This window comes from Hypanus sabinus, chromosome 7, assembly GCF_030144855.1.
Source record: "Hypanus sabinus isolate sHypSab1 chromosome 7, sHypSab1.hap1, whole genome shotgun sequence".
NCBI classification, from domain to species: domain Eukaryota; kingdom Metazoa; phylum Chordata; class Chondrichthyes; order Myliobatiformes; family Dasyatidae; genus Hypanus; species Hypanus sabinus.
This window is the reverse complement of record NC_082712.1, coordinates 54,213,209-54,226,650: the sequence shown is the minus strand read 5'-3', so window position 1 is coordinate 54,226,650 and position 13,442 is coordinate 54,213,209. Positions and strand designations below refer to the sequence as shown.

The window sequence follows — 13,442 nt, the reverse complement described above, 5'->3', positions numbered from 1 at the left end:
CACTCTGCCTTCTCTTCCAGCTGCCTAACACCCCTCTCATGATCTGCCTTCTTCTACTACCCATAGTGCTTTCCCCTTACATTCCTTCTTCACCTTCCCTGCCTATCCCCTCCCTGCTTCCCCTCCCCCACCCCTTCATCTTTCCTCTTATTGGTTTTTCACCTGGCACCTTCCCCCCTTCCCCCACCTTCTTTAAAGGGTCCCTGCCGCCTCCTTCTTCAGTCCTGACAAAAGGTCTCGGCCTGAAACGTTGACTGCTCGTTTCCATGGATTCTGCCCAACCTGCTGAGTTCCTCCAGTGTGTCTGTATGTGCGGACTGAAACACAGATAGATGAGTCCTCCTCTACCCAGCACCTTGTTGGCAAATATGCAGTCGCTGCAGAACAAAATTGAGGATGCTTTTTATCAGCTACAGCTCAGCATTCAATATCATCATCCCTTTGAAATGAGTCAATAAGCTCCGACCTTGGGCTCAATACCTTCTTGTGCAATTGGATCCTGGATTTCTTCACTTGCAAACCCCAGTCAGTTTGGATTGGCAACGTCATCTCCTCCGCGATCTCCATCAGCACAAGTGAACCACAAGGCTGTGTGTGATTATTCTCCTGCTCTACTTGCTTTACACTTATGACTATGTGGCTAAGCACAATTCCAATGCCATATTCAAGTTTGCTGATAACACCACTGTTGTAGGCTGAATCAAAGTTGGCGATAAATTAGCATATGGAAGTGAGATCGAAAACCTGGCTGAGTGGTGTCATAACGATAGCCTGTTACTCAATGTCAGCAAGACCAAGGAGCTGATTACAGATTTCAGGAGAAGGAAACCAGAGGTCCATAAACCAGACCTCATTGGATGATCAGAGGTGGAAGGTATTATCAATTTTAAATTCCTAGGTGTTATTATTTCAGAGGATCTGTCATAGACCCAGCACGTAAATGAAATTATGAAGAAAGCACGGCAGCACCGCTACTTCCTCAGGAGTTTGCAGAAATTCGGCATGACATCTAAAACTTTGACAAGCTGCTATAGATGTGTAGTGGAGAGTTATACTGACTGGCCTCAACACAGCCTAGGATGGTAATACCAAAGCCCTTAAATTGAAAATCCTACAGAAGGAAATAGAAGCAGTCATCACGGGTAAAGCCCTCGCAAACATTGAGCACATCTATATGAAATGCTGTCTCAGGAAAGCAGCATCCATCATCAGGGACCCCTACCACCCTGCACATGCTCTCTTCTCGCTGCTGCCATCAGGAAGAAGATACAAGAGCCTCAGAATTCTCCCCACTAGGTTCAGAAACAGTTACTACCTTGCAACCATCAGGCTCTTGAACCAAAGGGAATAACTTCACTCAACTTCACTTGTCACAGCATTGAAATATTCCCTCAACCAATTTATTCACTTTCAAGAACTCTTCATCTCATGTTCTTAATATTTATTATTATTATTATTATTATTATTGTAACCCCCTGGGTCGCCTCAGGCTCGCTCACCTCGTTCCGTCTAGGGGGAGCAGCCTTCGGCCCCGCCAAACTGGGTAATCAGCTGGTGTGGATGCTGTGTGATGTCCCCGCCTCACCCAAAAACAGACAGTACACCATATGCGATTAAATGAGTACAATTTATAAAGGTTACTATAACTAAGTGATTAATAACAATACAGTATATATGAAGAGAAAATTAAAGAAAAGGCGCCAAACTTATCAAAGTCCAAACCACTTCATGCACAGCCGTTGGAGCTCAATTACTGAAGTCTTCTGGCCACCATTCGATCCCCTCCGAACTCCTCGGACTCTCCAAACAGCTCAGGACCCTCCGAGTGGTCAACCAAGCACATCTAGCTTCATCCCCCCCTCCGTCCTCGGAGAATCTCCCGGCCTCGGACCCCCCTTTGGGGTCCGATCCTCGCCCAGCTTAGAGCATTGCGTCCTCTCTCTCGACCCCCTCGCGCCGATCTGCCCAAAAGCCCGTCAACAAAAGCTTACAGACTCAGAAGAAAGAACATTAATCCCCATTTGGTTTACAAAGGAATACCATTCTCGTTATCAGTAAATTAGCACTCCTGCTAGTTAACAAAAAGAAGAAACCCTCTTTACATTATTATTATTATTATTATTATTATTATTATTATTATTATTATTATTATTATTATTATTTCTTCTTTTTGTATTTGCACAGTTTGTTGTCTTTTGCACTCTGGTTGAATGCCTCAGATGGTCGGTCTTTTACTGATCCTGTTATGGTTATTTTTCTATAGATTTATTGTTTATGCCCATTAGAAAATGAATCTGGGGGTTGTATATTGTGACATATGTGTATGTTGATAATAAAATTTACTTTGAACTTTTCTGTGCACTTTGAAATTTGGTGCTTTCGTACCAGGCAGTGATGCAGCCAGTCAATACTCTCACCACCACAAATCTAAGGGCAATAAAATATGGTAGGGTACAGTGAGCCCACTGAACAATGGGTGCTCAGTGTCCAGCTGGCACCTGGTGGGTAGAAGACTCTGTTTCCATGTGGTAGCTTCATCTGATTCTACGACTTGATAACTATGACTGTCTCAACCTGTGATGCTGTATTGTCTCCAGTTTTGGAGCATGGGAATCCATTGAAGAGGGCACAGAAGATATCTAACAAAGTTAATCCCAAGGTGAAGAAACAGGAGTGGCAGGTTGGAGATATGTCTCTACCAAAGGAGGTGTGAGACACTTCTTCCATCCACTAACCTTGAGGCCTTGAGCTGACCATTGGGCAAGTTGTAGCACCAGCTTAGCACCCCCCCCCCCTCCGATCAGGGTCACGAAGAAACATGGGAGCAGACGGTGGATGGTCGTATAAACAGCTGGGCATCACAAATCCTGGTCATTCGACCACTGATGCCAAGTAGACAATCTGTGAAGAATATTGATAATGGCTGGAGTCACCCATCTAGTATAGGCACTGCGCAGAAAAAGGCAATGGAAAACAACTTCTGCAGAAAAATTTTGTAAGAACAATCATGGTCTTGGAAAGACCATGTTCGCTCATGTCGTACAAGATGGCACATACAAACAAATTACAAGGATGAGCAAGTTCTGTTGTAAGGGTCCTAACGAAGGGTCTCAGCCCGAAACGTCAACAGTACTTCTCCTCTAGATGCTGCCAGGCCTTCTGTGTTCCACCAGCATTTTGTGTGTGTTGTTTGAATTTCTAGCATCTGCAGGTTTCCTTGTGTTTGCTCTTTAAAGAGATAGAGGAGGAAGAATTTATTTTTGGCAAAAGAAGAAACATGACCTAAAATTATATTTAACATTGTTTAGTGCAGATAGTGGAGAGGACCTGGATTTTACCACCAAGAGTAAATTCAATTATGACACTGGAAAGGAGACTGGATGATAATCCGAAAATAAAAGTAGTGCAGGAGAGAAGCAGGGAATTTGGACTGCTGATGGCGCTTACACACAGCTACTCCAGGCACGGAAGGCTAACCTTCTCTCTTCTGTGGGGTAGCCACTCTGTGAACCTGCAATCCTGTGAATAACTAGGAGAGGCCTGGTAAGAATGTGGGAAAGGTTAGAGATATAGCATTTTGACACATCTATCAAAACAAGCTCTGTTCTCAACATTAATGTTTAGAATACAGTGTATTTGGAAAGTGTGCAGGAAAATGTGTCACTTCACTTTGTTTGCTTACCTGAAATATAATCTGGGTGACTCAAATCATTAAGCGGATGCTTTGCTGTTTTATGGATTGACATGAAAGAGCTTTCATGCCCCTCAACAAGGACCAATGTTTAGTGTAAATAGAATTAGTGATAAGCTTTCTATTCTGGGCATTAATTAAAAATACTATCTAGAAAGAGCTGACTGGGTGTGGGTTCCATATCTTTTGTATACTATCACTGGCACTTAATAGATTACCTTCATGTTGTACAACTACTGCAGGTAGTCTTAAGATACATAACTTTGAACAATGATATAAACACTTTAATATTAGAAACTCTGAAAAGATTGGTCAGAATCATCTCCCTGATCACGTGTCTTTGAATGTGATTACTAACAATTGTCAAGGCAATCCACTAAACTAAGGTGAGCTGCAATCTTGTTAGTCTCCTGTTTATCAATATGCAAGTAAAACATTGCGAAGCAGCAACAACACTTAGTGGCTAATTGCAGCACCACTCCCAATAAAATTTGTGACATTACATCATACAAAACTTTGTGAAGAAGTCTCAGTGGAGTCTTCTTCCTTTAAGGTACCCAGGAATTTGCATTTTCCAATTTAATTTAGTGATTTAATACACTTGATAGTAACTCTTGAAATGCCATTTGAAAAAATGCCTGAAGGAAATAAATGGGGAAAGATAGGAGATTGAAAAATATTTTTAAAAAACATTTTAAAATGACTATGTGGATGGTTATGTGGCGCAGATGGAGGGAGCCAACTGATCTGCTGTAATCTGTTCAGTTCTTAAGCATAAAGAAGACAGAGAATGGAAATACAGTTGACTTTGACCAGTGTGGAAGATGAATAAGGACAATCTCCTTTCTCAAAATGGTCCATCTTAGATACTTGAAATTTTGCTCTTTTTGTTGCTTTTCTTCTGTTAGCTGGGTTATGCCTTTTAGACATCACCTTGTTTTCTGAAGTATCTGTAGTTTTATTAGATTCTCCTACTGGGAATAAAAACTGGTAGCTAATCCCTTCGGTGATTGTATTTGGATTTACTGCTACATTAAGCACAACCCTTACTGCCACCTTTATACAGATTGTGGGTAAAGCTCGGGATCTTGGAAGATTTCATTCTTGTCCTTCTGTTTGATTCTGTAAGGGCAACTCTGAAAAGCTGTTGCAAACCACAGAGTAGCAGTAGTTGCAAAAATTGAGATAAAGGCAGAATGCACTGGAGATACTCAGCAGATCAGGCAGCATCTGTGGAGAGAGAAAAAGAGTTAAAAGTTTAGGTTGATGATTATTTGCCAGAACTGAAAAGAAAGAATTCAGAATTTATTTTTCTAAGCTCCATGTACCTATCCATAAGTCTCTTTAAAGACCTTATCATATCCATCTCCACCACCATTGCTGGCAGCTCATTCCACGCACTCACCATTCTCTGTGTAAAAAACTTACCCCTGACATCTCCTCTGTACCTACTCCCCAGCACCTTAAACCTGTGTCCTCTTGTGGCAGCCAATTCAGCCCTGGGAAGAAGCCTCTGACTATCCACATGATCAATGCCCCTCATCATCTTATACACCTCTATCAGGTCACCTCTCATCACCGTCGCTCCAAGGAGAAAAGGCCAAGTTCACTCAACCTGCTTTCATAAGACATGCTCCCCAATCCAGGCAACATCCTTGTAAATCTCTTCTGCACCCTTTCTATGGCTTCCACATCCTTCCTGTAGTGAGGTGAACAGAACTGAGCACAGTACTCCAAGTGGGGTCTGACCAGGGTCCTATATAGCTGAAACATTATCGCTTGGCTCCTAAATTCAATTCCAGCATTAATGGAGGTCAATACACCATATGCCTTCTTAACCACAGAGTCAACCTGTGCAGCTGCTTTGAGTGTCCTGTAGACTCGGACCCCAAGATCCCTCTGATACTCCACACTGCCAAGAGTCTTACCATTAATACTATGTTCTGCCATCATATTTGACCTACCAAAGTGAACTATTTCACACTTATCTGGATTGAACTCCACACCATCCACAACACTGTCAACCTTTGTGTCATCAGCAAACTTACTAACCCATCAGTCCACTTCCTCATCCAGGTCATTTATAAAAATCACAAAGAGTAAGGGTCCCAGAACAGATCCCTGAGGCTCACCACTGGTCACCAACCTCCATGCAGAATATGACCAGTCTACAACCACTCTTTGCCTCCTGTGGGCAAGCCAGTTCTACATCCACAAAGCAATATCCCCTTGGATCCCATGCCTCCTTACTTTCTTAATAAGCCTTGGATGGGGTACCTTATCAAATGCCGTGCTGAAATCCATATAGACTACATCTACTGCTCTTCCTTCATCAATGTGTTTAGGCACATCCTGAAAAAATTCTATCAGATTCATAAGGCACAACTTGCCCTTCACAAGCCCATGCTGACTATTCCTAATCATATTATACCTCTCCAAATGTTCATAACTCCTGCCTCTTAGGATCTTCTCCATCAACTTACCAACCACTGAAGTAAGACTCACTGGTCTATAATTTCCTGGGCTATCTCTACTCCCTTTCTTGAATAAAGAAACAACACCCCCCAATCCTCCGGAACCCCTACCGTCCCCAATGACGATTCAAAGATCATTGCCAGAGGCTTAACAATCTCCTCCTTCACTTCCTACAGTAGCCTGGGGTACACCTCAGCCGATCACAGTGACTTATCCAACATGATGCTTTTGAAAAGTGCCAAGCACATCCTCTTTCTTAATATCTAGATGCTCAAGCTTTTCAGTCTGCTGCAAGTCATCACTACAATCACCAAGATCCTTTTCCATAGTGAATACTGAAGCAAATTACTCATTAAATACCACTGCTATTTCCTCCGGTTCCATACACGCTTTCCCGCTGTCACACTTGATATCACTTTTTTCCCCCAGGTAAACTAGTTACTCTAGCAACTTCACTGTAATGTGTGCAATCTTCTTCCAACTACATGTGTCATAATTTTATCCTGAGATTGTGTAACTCCACTGTTTAAACATCTACTAACTGATGTTAGTTTACAATGCTTTCAAAAATGTTCACTGATCCAGAGTTAGCCAGTACAGAAACAGCTCCTTTAGTCCTTTGTGCTTATGCTGTCTCTCAAATATCTAACTATACTGATGGAATACAATCTCATAGATGTCAGGAGAGGAGAGTCAAATAGATTTTAATGTGGGGAATTCTCACTTCAGTAAGACAAATCAAAAATCAGATTATTATCTGAATGAAGAGTGACTGACTGGGAGGTCATTTATAAATCAAAATAACTGACTCATTTTGAAAAAGGAACTGAAAATATGCATTCTAATGGGTCTTTTTAAATTTAGTTTGCATTTGAATTCCCATTAATTTTTTATGTTTCTTTGACTGATTTGTTTTCCTTGAAAATAAAACTAAGTACTACTTCATTTTGTTTTGTTAGATACAATCAAAGGATGCACTGTTAAATTTGGCATAATATTTGAATATTGAGCTTACTTATTGCACACATAGTTGTTTGTAATTGATAATTGATTTATTATTGTCACATGTAATGAGAAGGATTTTTATTTTACATTTTTATTTTTAATTATCAGCAGATAATTTCATGCAAATGTGCTTCAAGGTCTACAACAAGGAACAAAACAAATGTAGAATATGGTTATAGAGAAAGTGCAATATAAGTAGACAAATAAAGTACAAAGGCCAGCATGAGGTTGAGAGATTACAAAGTTACTTATATTGTATAGAGGTCCCATTCAAGAGTTAGGAAACTGAGATAGAAGCAGTCCCTGAGCCAAATGGTATCTAATCTCTCAAGTTTTTGTATCCTCTGCTTAACACAAGGGGCAATAAGTGATAATAACCAGACTGGGTGTCATTTTTGATTATATCAGCTGCTTTCCTGAGGCAGCAGGAAGAATAAATTGAGCAAACGGAGGGAGGCTGCCTTGTGTGAGGGACAACACTCTGTAATTTTTTTCCAAAAAGTTGAAATGTTCTCTGTAGCAAGAATTTAAAAGCCACGTGAAACCACTTGAATATTTTGAAACAGAGTTTTAATGCTGACACTCTGAAATGAATACGTGTTGCCCCAATATCTTCAATACTGTTCTAACTTTCTCCAATTTTGAGGAATGATTCAGCTGCAAGCATGATTAATAGTACCACCATATTATTACAGAAGAAGTTAATATTGCTAACATAACACCATAAGAGCAAAAGATATAGGAGCAGAATTAGGCCATTTGGCTCATTGAGTCTATGCTGCCAATTCATCATGGCTGATCCAATTTTCCTTCCAGCCCCAATCTCCCACCTTCTCCCTGTATCGCTTCATGCCCTGACAAATCAGGTAGTTATCAACCTCCTCCTTAAGTTTGCATAAAGACTCGGCCTCCACAGCTGCATGTGGCAAAGAATTCCACAGATTCACCACTCTTTGGCTAAAGAAATTCCTCCTCATCTCCATTCTAAAAGGATGCTCCACTATTCTGGTGTCCTCTGGTCTTAGACTCTCTCACAGTAAGAAACATTCTCTCCACATCCACTCTATCAAGCATTTGATAGGTTTCAGTGAGGTCACCCCTCATTCTTCTGTATTTTAGTGAATACAGGCCCAGATCCATCAAATCCTCTCTATATGACAAGCCATTCAATCCTGGCATAATTTTTGTGAACTTCCTTTGAATCTCCTCTAGTTTCTGCACATTGTTTCTAAGAAAAGGGGCCAAAAACTGTTCACAATACTCCAAGTGAGGCCTCACCAGTGCTTTATAAAGTCTCAACATTACGTCCTTGATTTTATGCTATAGTCCTCTTGAAGTGAATGCTAGCACCATGTTTTCTTTCCTTACCACAGACTCAACCTGCAAATTTACCTTTATGGAAACCTGCTCAGGAACTTCCAAGTCTCTTGTGTGTCAGCTTTTCATATTTTTGCTCTATTTAGAAGATAGTCAATCCTTTCATTTCTTCTGCCAAAGTGCATGACCATACACTTCCTGACATGATACTCCACCTGCCATTTTTTGCCCATTCTCCTTATCTGTCTCAGGCCTTCTGTAGACTCTCTGCTCCCTCAAACCTACCTGTCTCTCCATCTGTCTTCAAAACGTCTGCAAACTTTGCAACAGAGCCATCAATTCCATCAACCAAATCATTGACATATAACATAAAAAGAATCAGTCTCAACATAATCCCTTATGTAACACCAGCAGCAGCCAAACAGAAAAGGCTCTTTTTATTCCCATTCTTTGCTTTCTGGCAATCAGCCTCTACTATATCTATGCTAGAATATTTATTGTGATACCATGGATTCACAGCTCATTAAGCAGTCTCATATGTGACACCTTGTCAAAGGCTTTCTGAAAATCCATGTACATAAAATCAAACAATTCTCTTTTGTCTAGTCTCCTTTCTTTTGCCTCTCTCCCTTATTGAAGAGTGGAGTGACATTTGCAATTTTCCAGTCTTCCGGAACCATTCATGAAAGATCATTACTAATGCCTTCACAATCTCTTCAGCTATCTCTTTCAGAACTCTGGATGTACATCATCTGGTCCAGGTGACCTATCTAATTTCAGACCTTTCAGTCAAAAAACCTTCTCTTAGTAATGGTAACTTCACATACTCATGATCCCGACACCTAAAACTTCCACCACACAGCTGGTGTCCACAGTGATGCAAAATACTTATTCAGTTCATCCATTGTTTCTTTTTCTCCCATTATCTACTCTCCAGCAGTCCAATATACACTCTCACCTCTCGCTACACTTCATGTAGCTGAAGAAACCTTTGGTATCCTCTTTGATATTACGAGCTAGCTTACTTTCATATTCCATCTTTACCTACTTAATGACTTATTTAGTTGCCTTCTGTTGGTTTTTAAAGGTTTCCCAATCCTCTAACTTCCCACTAATATGCCCTCTCTTTGGCTTTTACATTGGTTTTGGCTTCTCTTGTTAGCCATGGTTGTGTCATCTTTCTTTTAGAATACTTCCTCCTCTTTGATCCTGCGTCTTCCGAATTGCTTCCAGAAATTCCAGCCATTGTTGCTCTGCCGTCATCCCTGCAGGTGTTCTTTTCCAATCAATTCTGGCCAACTCCTCTCTCATGCCTTATACTAGATAAATAATCAGTAGAAAGTAGAAGGTAACTTATTGGTATTTAACCTTAAAGAAAATAAACATAAAATCATTTTCAATGTCGGGAAAGCTTGTGTGCTATATCACATTAAAAAAGAGCTTTTAGTTTAGAATAGCTTTAAAATGAAATTTCACAGAATAGCAATGAATCTTGATAATATCTCCCAAGAAATTAACAAAAACAAACTTTTACTGCAAATACTTGTATATTAGTTGCAGCTTATACAACTTCAATAGAAACATCAGTGAAATGTAAATGTTAGAAAGGAAGAATGCAGCAAACATTGCTGAAATATGTTAATGCACATTCCTAACAGCAACTTGCACTGATTTAGCTTTAAAGATGCAATCAGTGTATTGATTATGAAGTCATTATTTCTTGCACAAAGTATAATTCTGCATTTATAGACAATAGACAATAGGTGCAGAAGTAGACCATTTGGCCCCTCGAGTCTGCACCGCCATTCTGAGATCATGGCTGATTTGAAACACTAGTGTGGATAACAGTACTCACTCAGTGTTTACAAGGCTAGACTGAAATTTCCCATGACCACAGATGCAAGGAGGTTTAGTACAGAAAGCAGAAAGCTGCTATCTGTGTACTACCTTTTGCTTCCAGAACTTGTACCATAGCAATATCCTGCATATTATTTAAAAAATGAATTTGTATATAGGTGATAGACACTCAACTCAGTTGAAAACCTTATCCATTTTAGTTTGCTAAACCTCAAATGCAGCCAACCAACTTCTCAAGGACAGAGTACTAAAATGTACAGATGTAGATTTTCATTCTTTCTTATTTTAAATAATATTTTCAACATTTTCTTTTTATTCCTTTGATCTTTTACTCTAAAACCACAACATTCTTTCATTATATTTGGACACATGATATGATACTGCATTATTCCTTCAAAGTCATTACTCCTTGTTTAGAAATTCCTTGTTCTTCATGACGATTTCTTCAAAACTAACTGATTACAGAGAAATGAACTGATTACGGAAACCCTTTGTGAGCCTATAAAGCACTTAGACAGAATAGTATTCCATTCTCATTGGGTTCAGTGCAAACTCTCAGAATAAAGGATTGTTTGTTTTGAGAACAAAAGTCAGTCCGGTAAGTTCAGGATAGATTTTGACAGCAGTCATGAAGAAAGAAAAAATAGCATTGTTGCAAATAACAATTATTACATGATTGGGAAACTGTAAGCATCATGGTGTGCACTTGCTGAGCTGGACCCAAGTGTGGAGGAACAGCAGACTTTCTCTGTCATAGAGGTGGCTAGCACTGACTCAACTCAGGAGCGGCAGATGGCACACTGGACCCAAGAGCAGAGGAATGGCAGAATCCCCATGAAGAGACAAAAACAAATGCTACCATCGGAATATCAACAGAGTCCCGGAGGGATGACTACATGAGCCAAATCATTCTCTCCAGCACCATGACTCCACTAAGGTACTAAACGAGAGTCCTCTTTAAATCATCATAGAGTGCAGGAAACGTGTGCCAGTCACAATTAACTGGACAAGATTAAACTAAAAGCACAGAGCTTAACGGCTCTAGCTTAGATAACAATTAGCAAATAAACAACGCTCAAGAAACATAGATCAACATTTTTTGTCAAGCGCAGAGGCCCTCAGGGTCACGACAGTAAGACTGACATTTCAAAGAAAGGATATGTTCATCAAAGGAAAATAATCCAGAAATGGACAAATCATTTTTGTGCTATGAGCACAAGAAAGTACTTGCAAGTGATTTGTCGAATTTTTCTAAGACTTTTATGCAGATGCATAGATAGGAAAAGTTTAGTAGGGTATGGGGCAAATATTGGGTGAATGGGCTAGCTTAGAAGGGCATTTTCAACAGCATGGAAGAGTTGTGCTGAAGGACCTGTTTCTGGTAATACTCCAATACTATTGTCATGGTGGAAGACAAGTAATATGTTCCTAAGATAATCAGCAACAAAGTTAATTTTAAATCTAACCAAGTACCATACAATAGGATCAAAATATACCTTAAGGGAAGAATGTTAATTGATACTAGCTTTAAAATCAGCATGTGTTAAAAAGGATAAAAACAATATCTTATAAGGGAAAAGCAGCTCTAAGTGATTAACCTTGATACCACAACTATTCTCGTGAGACCAAACATGTACAACTAGACTAAGTATGGAAACTTACTTCTAAACAGAGGCTACAGTCAGCTGCTTGGTGATTGCAATTCTATTTTAGATGCTTATTAAATATTGCTAATTAATAGTTCCAAAAATCCCTAAATTTGAGAATACATTAGTGAACTTCAAACAATAGAGAAAAAATTTGAATTCATGGGCAAATGGAATACTCAAATAGACAGTAGAGTAAATATCATGAAGATGAATTTCTGTGGGATTTATATGTTTGAGCGTCTTTTTGGATTCTTTGATTCCTCAGCCAAATTCCAACCCAATTTCAAGATATCAAGTTCACATGGTGGCAAGAAGATTCTGTTAAGTTAAACAATAATTCCTCTTTAAAAGTCAAAGATGCACACACCTAATATTTTAATTCAGAAAGTTATCACCTAAAAATATATATTTCATCTTGAATAGACTTATAAAAAGAAGCATTGACAGGTAAATAACATTTTAATGAATCAGGCCACACAACATGCAGAATACAAAAACCTCTGGGTATTACTTAAGTAATATTTTGAAGACAAAATGAGATCCAATAAGAGAAAATGATATATTAAGATTCCAAATGTAATTTATTTGGGAGACAATCACAGCTAGGCATCTCCTACTGGATCCTAAAAGGGTTAAAGTATTTTCAGATATGAATCCCTATCCAAAGCAAAAGCAGTAATTGGCATATCAATGGATATGCCAAGATATTGTTTGGAAGTTTTTCTAAGCAAGTATCAGAATATCACACCATGCAATGGAAAAACTATCTCTTTCAATGCCTCATCAACTGCACAATGCCTTTGAAAAACAAAGCAACTGATTGCAGAATCTCTCTGATCAGTTTTACAATACTTTGAGATAAAGCAACAGATAATCGGTTTTGGACTGTGACCTTCCATTATATAAAAAAAATGTGGTTTACAGCTTTCATCTGCTACCAAAAATATAAGCCAATGAAAAAGGCTAGATGATATAGGTAACTCTAAATGGGGTAGGAGGGGTTGGTCAACATGGAAACTTCATATTTCAGATGACTGGAAAAATATACCATAAGATTTTTAAAGCAGCACAATTGAAGATCTGAAAATATATTAAGTCAAACTTAAATGACCAACATGGATCAAGAAAAAGACATTTGCTCTCAATAATCTCAAGATTGAATAAGAGGACAAGGGAACACAGGAGGGGTCTGTACCATGGTATAGTAGCACTTAATTGGCTAATAAAGTAGCTGAATAAAACATAGGTTCAAAGGTGGAAATATTATTGTATCCAGGTGTGAGTAGATTACACAAACAATGCATGGAACACTGATAGGAGTGTATTATAGGCCACCTAATGGGGCGCGTGAGTTGGAAGAGCAAATGTGTAAGGAGATAGCAGATATTTGTAGTAAACACAAGGTGGTGATTGTGGGAGATTTTAATTTTCCACACGTAGACTGCGAA

General features: G+C 39.3%; 1 long non-coding RNA gene across 12 annotated transcripts in view; it reads right to left on the bottom strand.

Moving 5' to 3' along the window:
* Positions 1-1,614: 1,614 nt before the first annotated feature.
* The window catches only part of LOC132396776 (uncharacterized), a 124,925-nt gene continuing 113,097 nt past the window's right edge, over positions 1,615-13,442 (bottom strand). For all 12 annotated transcript variants that reach the window (XR_009513117.1, XR_009513118.1, XR_009513122.1 and 9 more), the window contains one exon: positions 1,615-9,807. This is a non-coding gene — a long non-coding RNA (uncharacterized LOC132396776). The remainder of the gene's footprint in view (positions 9,808-13,442) is intronic.